Below are 15033 nucleotides of genomic sequence, written 5' to 3'. Positions count from 1 at the left end.
TTTGACCTCCTCTTCCTGTCTCCCAGACACTAGAAAACACTGAGGAAAATTCCTCCAAACTCTTGCTCTCAAATCTTTGTTTATCCCTCTGTCTTTGATGCTTCCCTAGCTTCAATTGTGCCCTTGGTGAATAACTGCAATTGGGTAGCCAAACTGCTCACCAAATACTCTATGCACTCCCCAATCCCCTAGACCCACTCTTATAATCTCTTGTTGGAGTCTCAACTGCCATGATTACATCTCAATTAATGCTAAAATCAATTTGAATTCATCATAGAAGCCTCCAGAGAAAAATTGAACTTCCCCAATTATGGCTAATTAATTTAATTGAGACGTCTCCAAGTCTTTTCTCATGAAACTTTTTCTAGGTTTTGGAGATCTTATGTTCCTTAGCCTTTTCTGGGTTTTGGAGATCTTGTGTTCCTTAGCCTCTTAGACATTATAGAGACTAGAACACATGTCCATTGCTACCATAATCTAACAACTTCTTGATTAACAAGGGTAATTGGTAACAAGATCACAATCCCAACTATTTTAGCAGAGATGAAGAAGGAAAAAAATCATACTTGAACCAAAAAATATCCTTGAAACAAGGATTAAGTAGCTATAAAATTAAGCAATTATTGAGTACCTCATCAAATGGAATAACCTACCAGTAGAAGATGTGATATGGGAAAATCAACTATTCATGCATAAAAAACAAAAGTTATTCATGTGTTGATTGTTTGATGGGAGTGACATGTTGAGTTGTAAGGCAAATCCCCATGCTAAGCATAAAACCTCTTATTAAGCTTGTTATAGCCCTTTTTGCCACCTTATCTCAACAAGAGTAACCTAGTGTCAACCCTGTAAAGTTGTTGTTCTAAATTTGTTTCTCTTTCCCCTTGTTTGTAACCTTCTAGTAGCTTGTTTCTTCCACAGACCTATCATCTTATCACCCATCACTCCATTACAATTATATAGTTCATCACTTGTTTAAATGCCAAAGTGAAGTATTGGGTGCTAAAACTTGAATCTTATGATTTACATCTGTCCTGACATAATATTTAAGGTACAATTGTCACTAAGAAATGAAGCTTTGAGAGCTTGGATGGGTCATTAAAATTGTAATTCTTCTTTTGAAATATATAATATTTGTTTTCCTTTACAAATGATAAGCAATGTAAAAATTTGACTTTTTTTCAAGGTGTTTTTGAATTACCTTTTTAGAACAAGTTTAAACCCTTTGAAAGAGCTAGGAAGGATTCAATTTTGATCATTAATCTCTATTAGTCTCATCAAACTTCATATTAGTTTTAAAATCACTTTATGTTTTGGATAAACGATTGCATCTTTACATATGATACCCTTGCCAATGAATTTGGAAAACACCTTACACAACAAATTAGTATGAAATTATGCCTTTCAAAAAATACATTGATCCATTTGCATAACGAACAATTTGATGAATGTATGGTTACTTGAAACAAGTGCATTCTTTAGCCTTGGTGGGTTTGAAAGGGATTCTTTAGTGAAAGGAACTTAACACAGTGAATGCAATGAGGGGGCTGTTAATTCCTTTGGTGCTCAACATGGAGTTGATAATATTTATATACACTATTACTTAATGTATAACAACAGCACCACTCTTAAAACCATATATGAAGTCACTTTTCTTTACCCTTTTCATTTCATAAAGACAAGCAAGGTCTACTTACAGAATTGTTAGCAAAATTGAATGAAAACGAAAAAATAAATGTCCAACATTTAAAGCTGAAAGCAGGAAAACCAAACACATAACCTTTTATGCATAAAACTTACTTTTACTATGGACGTTTTAAGTGGTGAAAAGTTGGTATTTTGGGCTAATATAAATTTATTCTTACAAACAAACCATACAAAACTAGCCAAAGAAAAGGTAAAACAAATACAATGCAATACCGCATGATTACATTACTATCAGACAGATAAGACATATCTATAGAGCATGTAATACAAAAATCATTGATTCACAATGTCAATAGAACTGTTATAAGGGACATTTTTATCGGTCCCATCAAATTCCAGCATCAACTACCAGATCAAAATGGAAAATGTGTTATATATACATTATGTTGTTATTTATGGCACAAGGAAACTTCCCTTCCAAACCTTACCCATGCTTAGGTGCTATGTCTGCATAGAATTTTCATATTATGCATAACATTATTTCCAGCAAAAACTGCCGTTGACCATCATCTCTGAAAATAATATATTAAGATATCCATATAAGGTGTTGGCAGAAGAGTTGTACAATATTAATCAATTGTTTCAGTAAGAGATGTAAACTCTTAGAGAGACAAAGCAATGAGTGGTTTTGAAAAATGGGGTTTTGAGTTAAAAAATAGCCCCATACAGTGAATCATGCTACCCTGAGCAGCTCTCCTTTCATAATATTTACAAAGTAATCACAGCATGGAAGGAAAATAAATGTTAACCTTGGTCTTAGATCTGAAGGACCTAACAGCTAACTAGCTCAATAAAGCCAAAATGTCGACTAGCAATGCTCTTCCTATCAACCTCAGAATCAGAAATACTAGTAGAAGGATCGAAGGTCGATGACGATGAAGATGATGTAACTGCACCTTCGCTTGTGTTAGCCTGCAAAACAACGACATTGTTGCTAATGTCTTTCGTAATAACATGAAGCTTTCCCAAGAATCCAGCTAGTAGGTAAGGTGACTCTGAATCTGCGTGATCTATAACAGGTACTTTCCTCAAAATGACTTTCCATGTATCTTCCTGGGGATGATACATTTTAATCTTACCATTGTCTAATGAACTAGAAGGATCCAACGCATACAAGTTACCATCCACCACAACGGTTAATTTTGTCCCTGCCTGCCTTGCAGGCCAACCATCTCCCATACCGTTTGGCATCTCCAGCCAAGAATCAGTAACAGGATCATAGGCTTCACCACCAACATCTACAAAGAAAGGCCACGAATATAAGCTCTGTGGTACACATAGTTTTCCTCTAAATGATATCATTCCAGTAGCAATTGGTTTTAGCATATCTGCCAAAAAAGCCGTGGGTAGAACTTGAGCTCGTGCAAATGGCATGTTTGGAATTTGGGTCCAGGTATTTGTAACAGGATCATAAACCTCTGCCTACTGAAGTGGAGTCAATCCACCTCTGCCCCTATTCACTCCACCTACCACATAAAGGTTGTTGTTCAGGAAAGTTGTTTTACAATAAGCCCGTGCAGCTATGTTACCAGAAACGAGAAACGGGAAATGAAACGAGAAACAACAATGGTTCGAGAAACGTAGTTTGGAGGTTTCGCATTCAAGAAACGAGGAGAGAGAAAAAACAACAAAAATATGAAAAACACAGATTTAATTTCAATTTTCAATATAGTTTCAACTAGATTTACGGCCAGATTGGAATAAAAAATTAAATAAATTGAATACGGTTTATCTCACATACTGATGCTTAACAAATTGACCATTAAATATATGTTTTTTGTTTCTTATGCCTTCTGCTAATTATTGTTTATGTGTGGAAATTTCAAAAAATTGTATATATATGTCACCCAAGACCAAAATATACCATTCGGAGAGAAACAATAAGTAAAATCTACAATTGAATGTACACTTCTTAAACCATATATGGAATTATGTTTAAGCTATGAGTTTTACCCATATATATTAATGCAGAGATTAACTTGTTTTCAAAAAGGGAAATCGACCTAGGTGGTATCTGGTCTTCAATTGCTATTAGGAGTGCTAGTAGTTCTCAGTTTGATGAGCTTAGTGAAACTCTACTCTTCAGGTTTCTTTGTGAATGATGCAAACAACTGCAAACACTTTTACATTCATAAAGAATATCCAAATGTTACATCTATAGAACTCCTTTCCAAACTCCAAGACATGAAGAAAAAGTAGAGGCAATTCAGAATATGATAGAAAAATCCTTAGATGAGATGCATGGTGAAGGATCCGAAGGCCCAAAGACAGTCAAATCAGAGCGTTTGAAATTCAGCACATCTCTTGCAGAAATTCTCGTCCCTTTGGATTCTATTAAAATTTGGTGCATTTGGTACTTCATTGGTAAACATATGCTTCATTGCAGGAATTTATGAACACACAGGAAGGGAATTTGGTACCTGAAATTTTTAAATAAATATATGCAAAGAGCAAAAAACCAGAGCTGAGAACGAACTCTAAAGAAACAAATTACAACGAACTGAGCTCTGAAAAAATACAGGTTAACAAAAACGGCCGTAGAAAATGGTGTTTCCCATGTCGTTACTATGATAAACCGAATTTTCATTATATTAGCTTTGGTTGTGTTCACCTGAAGAACATTGTGCAGGTAAATTGTACTCTGTTGTGACATTTCATTGTTAACTGTGTCTAGACAGTTTATCATAGGTACAATGCAGAGGAGGCCAAGTTCTTGCCCCATAAGGGTCTTGCACAAAAGGGAATTTAACCAAACAAACAAACAAACAAAAGACGTCGCAAATGGAAGACTATAACATGAAATAGAAATTCAAGCGAATCTTACCATTGCAAAAATCAATGGATCCTTAGGACTTCAGCTCAAAATCCTCAAAATCATAATTTCCACTACAAAGCCTTCCACAATTTTAAAGAATTTTCAACCATAAACCTGCATAAATCAAGATGGCAGCATTCATAAGCGAATGGAGTTGCAGCTAATTTACCCACAGAAATACTGAAAAAATAAAACTCTTCAATTCCACAACCCATAACGCTCCACCTTCACCTCAATCTCTGACATGTTTCTGCAGTTGTCGAAGATGAGAGAGAAACAATGGTTCGTTGAGTATGGCAAGCGCTAGGTAGTTTGAAAAGTTATTATGGAAACCGACTATTTGATCCAACGGTAGCAATTATTCGAATCATCTAACATCAAATCAGATGGACGATAACGATGACAGCAAAGACCACAGGAAATTTCATCTCAGAGGAAACGCCTTACGGCGTAAAAATCAGACGGACGATAACGATGACAGCAAAGACCACAGTAAATTTCATCTCAGAGGGAACGCCTTACGGCGTAAAAATAACTATTTCAATAATACAAACTACAGGTTCCACGGGTACTGCACAGGCAGTCGAATTATTACTGCACTCGTCATGTGCTTATTGTTTGCTCCGTATCAAACACTTTTTTGTGATCAGATCTTCGCATCAGAAACAACAAAGTGATCGGATCTTCGCATCAGAAACAACAAAGTCATGTTCTGATGCCCCAAACTTGATCTAGTTTCGGATCAATTTTTGACTTTGTTTCATGCCGCATTGGGATAGATAATGGGCCATACCTCATGGTTCTCAGCCGGATCGGAAGGAAAGACCTCAAACAGATGAGACTCGTGATAGGCGGCGCCATTCCGTAAGTGGATGGCATAATCGTAGGATTTAATGGATACGCCAACAGGTACTGTGTTCCCTTTCTTGTGACGCGTCCCCGTCAATTTCCGGTCACGGTCAATATTATTACTGCGCGTGCCCGCGCATATTGAACTTTAAAATTTTAAGCATATCTTTGAAAATTTTCGGCCCTCCTTACGAGAATCGAACTGTGAACCTGTGTATACCTTCTCTGCGAGCACTTCGTCGTAGACATCAACATCCCCAGAATAAAATCTGGTCGGGTGAGGTGCAGTTTGCTTCGCAGCTAAAGAGCTTAAGAAAGCATTCTGCTGAGCGATGTATCGGAGCTGTCCTGCTATTTCAGATTTAAGCTCGATTAGACGAAAATGAAAAGAAAATAAGCCTACCAAAGAACTTTCAGTCTGTGAACCGCGAAGCAAAGAAATAGACGCAGATTCCTTTAAAATTTCGTCCAGATTTGGCCGATTAGTCGTTTCTTTTTCATACTTCGGCCCGAATTCAAACAATTTATTTAACAAAAGTACCTGCTGAATTGCCCGAGACTTGTTTCACTAAGGCGGTCACATGCCTGCACAGAAATTTAAATATCAGCAATGCATAACTTTTAAAACGATTGCTGAGAAAAATGTCCGTCCGAATAAACATTATTTAAGGTCTGAATTCAAAATATACACAATTTTACACCAGATTAGCACGCCTGGCTTCAGATCAGTAGTATTTCAAGCTCTATTTTCAAATTTGAAGAGTTCCTTAGGGCTTCAGCTCAAAATCCTCAAAATCATAATTTCAAAATCATAATTTCCACTACAAAGCCTTCGACAATTTTAAAGAATTTTCAACCATAAACCTGCATAAATCAAGATGGCAGCGTTCAAAAGCGAATGGAGTTGCAGCTAATTTACCCACAGAAATACTGAAAAAATAAAACTCTTCAATTCCACAACCCATAACGCTCCACCTTCACCTCAATCTCTGACATGTTTCTGCAGTTGCCGAAGATGAGAGAGAAACAATAGTTCTTGAGTATGGCAAGCGCTAGGTAGTTTGAAAAGTTATTATGGAAACCGGCTATTTGATCCAACGGTAGAAATTATTCGAATCGTCTAATATCAAATCAGACGGATGATAACGATGACAGCAAAGACCACAGGAAATTTCATCTCAGAGGGAACGTCTTATGGTGTAATTAAATATTTTATTTGATTATTGTTGGAAAAGAAAATATTGGCATTAGTTTTGGAAAAAAATCGAAAAATATTTAGGGATTCTATATGAAAGAAGTTTGAAATTATGACATAATTTTTTTTTTGGGAATATTTTGCTACCAATGGGTTTTATTAGGAAGTTTTGTGCCACTAATGATGCATTTTAGGCTTTAACCATCATTTAAGATGAGAAACAAGGGAATTAAGCAATAAATTAAGCTTTTATAGTCCATGGGGCATGAGCAAGATCCTAAACCACCACACAAGCCTACCACTACCACAACTACATTAGTAAAATTGGTTAATATATCGAAGTACATTAACCACTTTTACTGAAACGGCTATGGCTAGTACTATAAGTGTGTATAAAAATATTAATACATCAAACTATAGAGTAAACTATATATATAAGAATTAATTTATTTTTAGGGCATTGACATCTTCTATGTGTTGAAAAATGCAGCAAGAAATTCTTAATATGATTTTGCTTTAGTCAAATTGAGGAAATTCGAAATTCCACATCAACAGATACCTTGAATAAGTTAATTGAGGTGACATGGTTGTTTTCACTTAGTTAGCTTATTTAATTCGAGTTAGGGGCATGAAGTTCAGTTGTATGTAGTGATTCCTAAATTTTAGGAGCCTAGGTTAAGTTAATTTCAATTGTAATGAGTTAAACTAGTTTTAATTGTTAATAGAACAAGTTGGTGGTTAGTTAAGTAATGGGACATCAGTCTAATTCAAAGGTCATAAGGTTAATTGATCAATTAGCTAATAATTGGCTCATGAATGCAAAGAGTACGAGTTGCCCATTTGTGTTGGAGTTTCCAAGACAGTTAACAAGCAGTTGTAAACTAGTTGAGTGTATAGGTGTTGCATGAGGTCAAATGGACCATCTTTGGGAATTGTTCAATCAATTAGAGGAATTTCCTAATTAATAGGGGCCTAATTCCTCAAGGAAAAACACAAGGAAATAAGAGCTTGGAGGGCTTGAAAATTGGCTAAGTGTTGGCCAGAATCAGTGAGTGAGGCAAAGGGATAAACTATACACGTGCAGGTTGTGCTCAAGCTTGAGAAAACATATGTATTCAACTCTATTCTTTGATTAATGCAATACATATAAGAAGGGGTTTTGAGCAGTTTCTTTCCCCTGGATAAATCTATGTGTATGAGTGATGTTTCCTTTTGCATGTCTATGATTTATGTTACAAATTGTGAATTGAATTCCGCAGATGAGTATAATGGCTTTGAGTTTTATGATTTAGTAAATTTCACGAGAAGTTTTAAATCTACGCATAATTTTTACATGGTATGAGAGCAGGATTCACAGTAGAGTAGAAATTTCAAGTTTGGTTCTAAGTAAAATTGAATTTGCAGTTCAATTTTGCAGGATCTCTGTAGAATTAAGAAGATGAGCTTCAACGGGTTGAGGCTATAGCATGCCTTGGAATACGAATTTAATTTCGTCGCATGGAAGGGTCACATGGAGGTGGTATTAGACGAAAATGGATTGTTGGAATATGTCAATACTGACATTCCACAACCACCTTTAGCATATGTCTAGGACCATGCTCAATGGAAGAAGGATGTGGCCAAGATGAGGAGAATTATCTTGGAGAGAGTATTGAGATTATATTGTCTCAAATCTCCGGGAAAAGATACTCCGTTCGCAATGTGGAAAGCACCGACAAAATTGTTCAAGAACAATAGTGACCACAAGAAGTTGGGACTCAAGGATAAACTTTGAAATATCAAGATGTAGAAGAATGACTCCATACCTCAGTATTTGAGCAGGTTCACACAATGTCACGATGAACTTGGCGGGGTTGGTAATATCATAGCAAAGGAGGATTTGGTAAGCCTATCCCTTTTGGGCCTTCCCAAGAGCTGGCACAACTACCAAGATTCGGTGAACGAGAGGGAGAAACTACCAACTTTGGAATGGTTGTGGTATGATTTTGAACAAGAGGAAATAAGGTAGTCTAGTAGAGATGGGACTTGATCCAAGGGAGAGGATAAGGAAAACTTTGCATTGGATGGAAAGGCAAAGAAAGGGAAGGGGAAGAAATCCTAATCCAAATATAAATTTAATCAAGGGGGCAAGAAGAGGGACTTGTCCAAGATTAAGTGTTTCAATTGTCATGAATTCACGCACTATGCCATGAAGTGTCCACACAAAAAGTCTAGCAAGAAGGACGCTTCAGTAGAAGCAACAGGTGAAGCTTTGGCTTCACAGTTTGAGCTTGACTTTACTCTCGTTGAATACATGGACAACTTAGTGATTGGGAGCGTGTGGTACTTGGGCAATGGTGCCTTTTTCCACATGATGGGGAATATATATTTTTCAGTGAGCCAGAGGAGAAAGATCTCTAGATGAATATTGAGTTTACAGACAACAGAAGGTATAGCGTGATTAGGATGGTATAGTCACCGTTCAAAGGGAGTCGAGGTCCCTTCTCAGACTCAAGAATGTCATGTTCATTCCAATACTAAAGAAATTTCTCATATTTGTAGCGTTTCAACGACCATGGTTATGATGTGATCTTCAGCAAAGGGAAACGATTCCTGATACACATAGCCACAAGAAATGTGAAGAAGATTGGGGTTCGAGTCAAGAAATTGTATGTACTTGAGGTAGAATATGCATGTACAAACTTGAGGACCAAGGCATGCATTAGAGACGTGGTTGAGAGGGAGCATGATCTAGCTCTCAAGAGGGAACCTCTACCAGTTGGCAATTGAAATGATCATGAGGATGGTGATGAAGAGGGCCAATCAAATACCTCTAATAAGAGGAGAGTTTAAGCCAAGTGGGTAGAGGGAGCACATGCATCTATACCTCCAAGGGTGAGGTGGAGTGATGTAGATCCCTAGTCCCAAAATTAGAGAAATTTGGGCAGGGTCCACTGAGTCATTCTCCTCATGTGTCATTACCTTGCTATGAGGGTCGAGAGTATTCAGTAGACAGTAGATCAATGTCATTCAAATACTGAGGAGTGCAGAGGCGTGTTGAAAGTAGAGCAAGAGGCTCAGTAGCAGAGTCAACAAGAACACAACTTTCCCAGTACACAGTTGTAGACACAATTGATTCATTGTTTTTTAATGCTTCTCAGTTGCAAATGTTGCATTAGAAGCAACAACAGTGAGAGGTTTTTCATGCAGTACATTCCATAGGTTCATGATAGGGGTGGTTGATAATCCCTTTCATGCTAAGAGGGAGTGTTGAAAAATGTAGCAAGAACTTCTTAATTTGATTTTGCCTTAGTCAAATTGAGGAAATTTGAAGTTCCACATCAACAAAAAACTTGAATGAGTTAACTGAAGTGACATGGTTGTTGTCACTCAATTAGCCTAGTTAATTCAAGTTAGGGGCATGAAATTTAGTTGTATGTAGTGATTCCTAAATTTTAGGAGCCTAAGTTGAGTTAATTTCAGTTGTAATTAGTTAAACTAGTTCTAACGGTTAATAGAACTAGTTGGTGGCTAGTTAAGTAATGGGACATTAGTCTAACTCAAATATCATCTAGTTAACTGATCAATCAACTAATAATTAGCTCATGCATGCAAATAATACTCATTTCCTAGTTTTGCTGGAGTTTCCAAGGCAATTAATAAGTTGTTATAAACTAGTTGAGTGTATAGGTGTTGCATGAGGTCAAGTGGACCATCCTTGGGAATTACGCAATCAATTAGAGGAATTTCATAATTAATAGGGGCCTAATTACTGACAGAATAACATAAGGAAATAAGAGCTTGGAGGGATTGAAAATTGGCTAAGTGTTGGCCAGAGTCACTTAGTCAGGCATAGGGATAGACTATACATTTGCAGGTTGTTCTTAGGCTTCAGAAAGCATATGTATTCATCTCTATTCTTTGGTTAATGCAATATAGATAGGAAGGGTTTTTGAGCAATTTCTTTCCCCTAGATAAATATTTGTGTATGTATGATATTTCCTTTTGCATGTCTATGATTTGTGTTCTATATCGTGAATTGAATTTTGCAGATGAGTAGAGTATCTTTGAATCTTATGATTTAGTAAAATTCATGAGCAGTTTTAAATCTACACATAATTTATAGATGGTACCAGATTAGGATTCATAGTAGAGCAGAAATTTCAAGTTTGGTTCTCAATTTAATAAAATTTGTAGTTTAGTGTTGCAGGATCTCCTCAAAATTGGGAACATGAGATTTAATGGGTTAAGGCTAGAGCATGCCTTGGAAGGCATCTCTAATTTCGTTGCATGGAAGGATCATATGGAGGTGGTATTGGATGAAAATGGGTTGTTGGAATATATCAAGATTGACATTCCACAACCACCTTTAGTAGATGTCCAAGACCATTCCCAGTGGAAGAAGGATGTGGCCAAGATGAGGAGAATTATCTTGGAGGGAGTACGAGGTCATATTATCTCAAATATCCATTGAAAAGATACTCTATTCGCAATGTGGAAAGCACTAACAAAATTTTCTGAGAACAATAGTGACCATAGGAAGTTGGCACTCAACTATAAACTTTGAAATATCAATATGCAGAAGAACGATTCCATACCTCAGTATCTAAGCAGGTTAACAAAATGTCATGATGAACTTGGTGAGGTTGGTGTTACCATAGCAGAGGATGATTTGGTAAGCCTATCCCTTCTAGGCCTTCCCAAGAGTTGGCACAACTACCAAGATTTGTTGCATGGAGGGAGAAAATACCAAATTAAGAATGCTTCTGGTTTGATTTGGTACACAAGGAAATAAGGTGATCTACGTGAGATGGGACTTCATCCAAGGGCGAGGAAAAGGAAAAATTTGCATTGGATGGAAAGGATAAGAAAGGGAAAGGGAAAGGGAATAAATCTGAATCCAAATCTAAATTCAATCAAGGGGGAAGGAAGAGGGAATTGTCCAAGATTAAGTGTTTCAGTTGTCATGAATTCAGGCACTATGGCATGAAGTGTCTAGAAAAAAATTCTAGCAAGAAGGATTCTTCAGTAGCATCAACATGTGAAGCTTTGGCTTCATAGTTTGAGCTTGACTTTACTCTCGTTGCATGGATGGCCAACACAGTGATGGGGAGCGTGTGGTACTTCGACAATGGTGCCTCATTCCATATGACGGGGAATAGATATTTTTTCAGTGACCTCGAGGAGAAAGATCTCTAGATGAATATTGAGTTTACAGATGACAAAAGGTACATCGTGTCCAGGATTGGTATAGTCACATTTCAAAGGGAGTCGGGATCCCCTCTTTGACTCAATGATGTTTTGTTCATTCTAAGACTAAAGAAAATTCTCATCTTTGTAGCATTTTTAGAATACTGTGGTTATGATGTGATCTTCAGCAAAGGGAAAGAATTCCTGAGACATATAACCATGAGACAAGTGAAGAAAATAAGGTTTCAATTCAAGAAACTGTGTACTTGAGGTAGAATATGCACACAAAACCTTGAGGTGCAAGGCAGGGATTAGAGATAAGTGTTTGAGAGCAAGCATGATTTAGCTCTTAAAAGGGAGCCTCTGCGAGTTGGTAGTTGGGCTCACCAGGAGGATGATGATGAAGAGGACCAGTCAGATACTTCCAGTAAGAGAAGAGTTTGAGACAAGTGGGAAGAGGGGGTACATGCAGCTATACCTCCAGGAGTGAGGTGGAGTGATGTAGATCCCTAGTGCGAGAATTGCAGAAATTTGGGTAAAGTCAATTGAGGCATTCTCATCATGGATCATTACCTTGCTACGGGGGCCCAAAGTATTCAGTCGAAGGAGGATCAATGTCATTCATGTACTGAGGAGTGCAGAGGAATGTTGACAACGGAGCAGGAGGCTCAGTAACAGAGTCAACAACAATACAATTTTCCTAGTAGATAGTTGTAGACACAATTGATTCAATGTTTTTTTAATGTTTCTCAATTGCAGATGTTGCAGTATCAACAACAATAGTGAGAGGTTTTTCATGCAATTAATTCCATAGGTGCATGATAGGGGTGGTTGATAATCCATTTCATGCTGAGAGGGAGTGTTGAAAAATGTAGCAATAAATTCTTAATTTGATTTTTCCTTAGTCAAATTGAGGAAATTTAAAATTCCACATCCAAAAACAACTTGGATGAGTTAACTGAGGTGACATGGTTTTCATTACTCAATTATCTTAGTTAATTTGAGTTAGGGGCTTGAATTTTAGTTGTATGTAGTGATTTCTAAATTTTAAGAGCCTAGGTTGAGTTAATTTCAGTTGTAACCAGTGAAACTAGTTCTAATTGTTAATAGAACTAGTTAGTTGTCAATTAAGTAATGGGACATCAATCTAACTCAAATATAATCTAGTTAACTGATCAATAAGCTAATAATTAGCTCAGGCATGAAAAGAATACGAGTTTCCGAGTTGTGTTGGACTTTCCAAGGCAATTAACAAGTAGTTGTAAACTAGTTGAGTGTATAGGTGTTGCACGAGGTCAAGTGGACCTCCTTAGGAATTGCACAATACATTAGAGGAATTTCATAATTAATAGGGGCATAATTACTCAAGGAACAATACAAGGAAAGAGCAGCTTGGAGGTCTTTAAAATTGGCTAAGTGTTGGCTAGATTCATTCAGTCATGTAGAGGGATAAACTATAGACTTGCAGGTTGTGCTCAGGCTTGAGCAATCATATCTATTCATCTCTATTCTTTGGTTAATGCAATATAGATAGGAAGGGGTTTTGAGGTTTTCCTTCCCCTAGATAAATCTCTGTGTATGTGTGATGTTTCCTTTTTCATGTCTATGATGTGTGTTCCATATCATGATTTGAATTATGTAGATGAGAAAAGTAGCTTTGAGTCTTATGATTTAGTAAATTTCAAGGGAATTTTCAAATCTACACATAATTTCTACACTATGATGGGAACAATAGATTTAAGGTCTAAAATAAGCTTTATATCCCATGGGGAATGAGTAAGACCCTAAACCACCAGACAAGTCCACATCTTGATGGTTCTTTGTCTTATGATCTAGATATGGGTATCACTAGAACAACCACATTAGAAAACTTGGTTGATATATCAAACTAAAATAACCACTTTTTTTTGTATCCCAGAGGAACCTAGCACCGTGCCTGACACGTAGCTACTAGTAAACCTCTGGGGTTTTACGACATGTTCTCCTCTCCCTAACCAGGCCATAGCTGGGGGGATTTGAACCTTGGATATCTGAACTTTCTTAGGAATCACATTAGTTTCATCACCAATTGAGCTACCCCTCTAGGAAAAGTATAATAACTAATTTTACTAATATATATAATCCAGAAAGATATAATCCACCAATTTGTTTCCATTTATTTGTTTTACAAAACAATAAAATCCACATATCATGGGACAATCCATTCCATAAGATCACATCAATATTTGTTTAATCCATTTTATAAGAGCATGTCAATCATTCACTTTATAAATCCACATATTCACATGATGTCATTTTTTATTTGATAGTTTTCATGGTAATTTTCTAATTGTACTAAGTAAATGTGAAAAGATAATCATGGATTTAGAGATATAAAGTAGTTAATATTTGAAATTTCATCTTTTTTTGTAATTGAGATGATGAGAATACGGAAACAACTTTCATTTGTGACCATAATATAACAATTTGGATAATAAGAAAGATTAATCTACCAATGTTCAATAGGGGGGGCACCTATTAGCGTAATTATAAGGGATTTTACCAAGGATGAGTTTTTAGGAATTCACTTTGGTATTGGATGGAAAATAAGGGGTTTATGAACAAAATAAAATTTAAGGACTTATATGTTAACAAAAATATGCTAAACCACCATACAAGTCCTTTAAAGGGGATATTTCACCTATAAGTGGGATATGAAAACCATTAGGAGGCTTGAAAACTAGGAATGGGATCAAGCCCTTGACAAGTTGATTAATTTTTCCCCATTACTTTGTGTAGATGGCTCCATTTCCTCTTCATCATGATTTTCCAAGTTGAACAATTTGTTTCTTGGAATTTATGCCATTTTGACCAATTGTTGTTACAATCAAAGCATAGTCCATTTTCTCTTCTTTCCTCCATTTCCTTCTATGTTATTAAAGTATGTTGAGGTAGTTTGTCTTATGAACCCCAAAATCATATATGCTTCCAATTAATGCTCTAATGGTATACTTGTGTGTAGCCCTATTATGAGTTTAAGTACAATGAGAAAATTCCATGGCTTCCATAACATTTTCAAGTTGTTTTAAGAAAATGTCATGTTTAATAAATTTTTTTAATCTTCCCATGTAAGCTTCCACAAAATGATCATCATTTATGTTATCCAACCATGTGGCCAATACTTGAAATTATAAATTATAATATTCAATGTCACATAAGTTCTTAATTAAAGTAGCCTTATTCCCGAACTCTCGCATATTGTGCTTCTAAATCTCTTGTAAATAAACCCCAAGTATAATATTATGAATCAAGATTCCTT

General features: G+C 36.4%; 1 pseudogene; it reads right to left on the bottom strand.

The window, feature by feature from the left end:
- Positions 1–2478: 2478 nt before the first annotated feature.
- Positions 2479–3081, bottom strand: LOC149153615 (F-box/kelch-repeat protein At1g22040 pseudogene; annotated as a pseudogene).
- Positions 3082–15033: the final 11952 nt, after the last annotated feature.

Source organism: Pinus tabuliformis, chromosome 9 (genome assembly GCF_031772625.1).
Source record: "Pinus tabuliformis cultivar Carrire ecotype Pingquan chromosome 9, CPIR1, whole genome shotgun sequence".
Classification (NCBI taxonomy): Eukaryota; Viridiplantae; Streptophyta; class Pinopsida; order Pinales; family Pinaceae; genus Pinus; species Pinus tabuliformis.
Note: the sequence above shows the minus strand (reverse complement) of the source record. Positions and strands in the feature narration are given on the sequence as shown.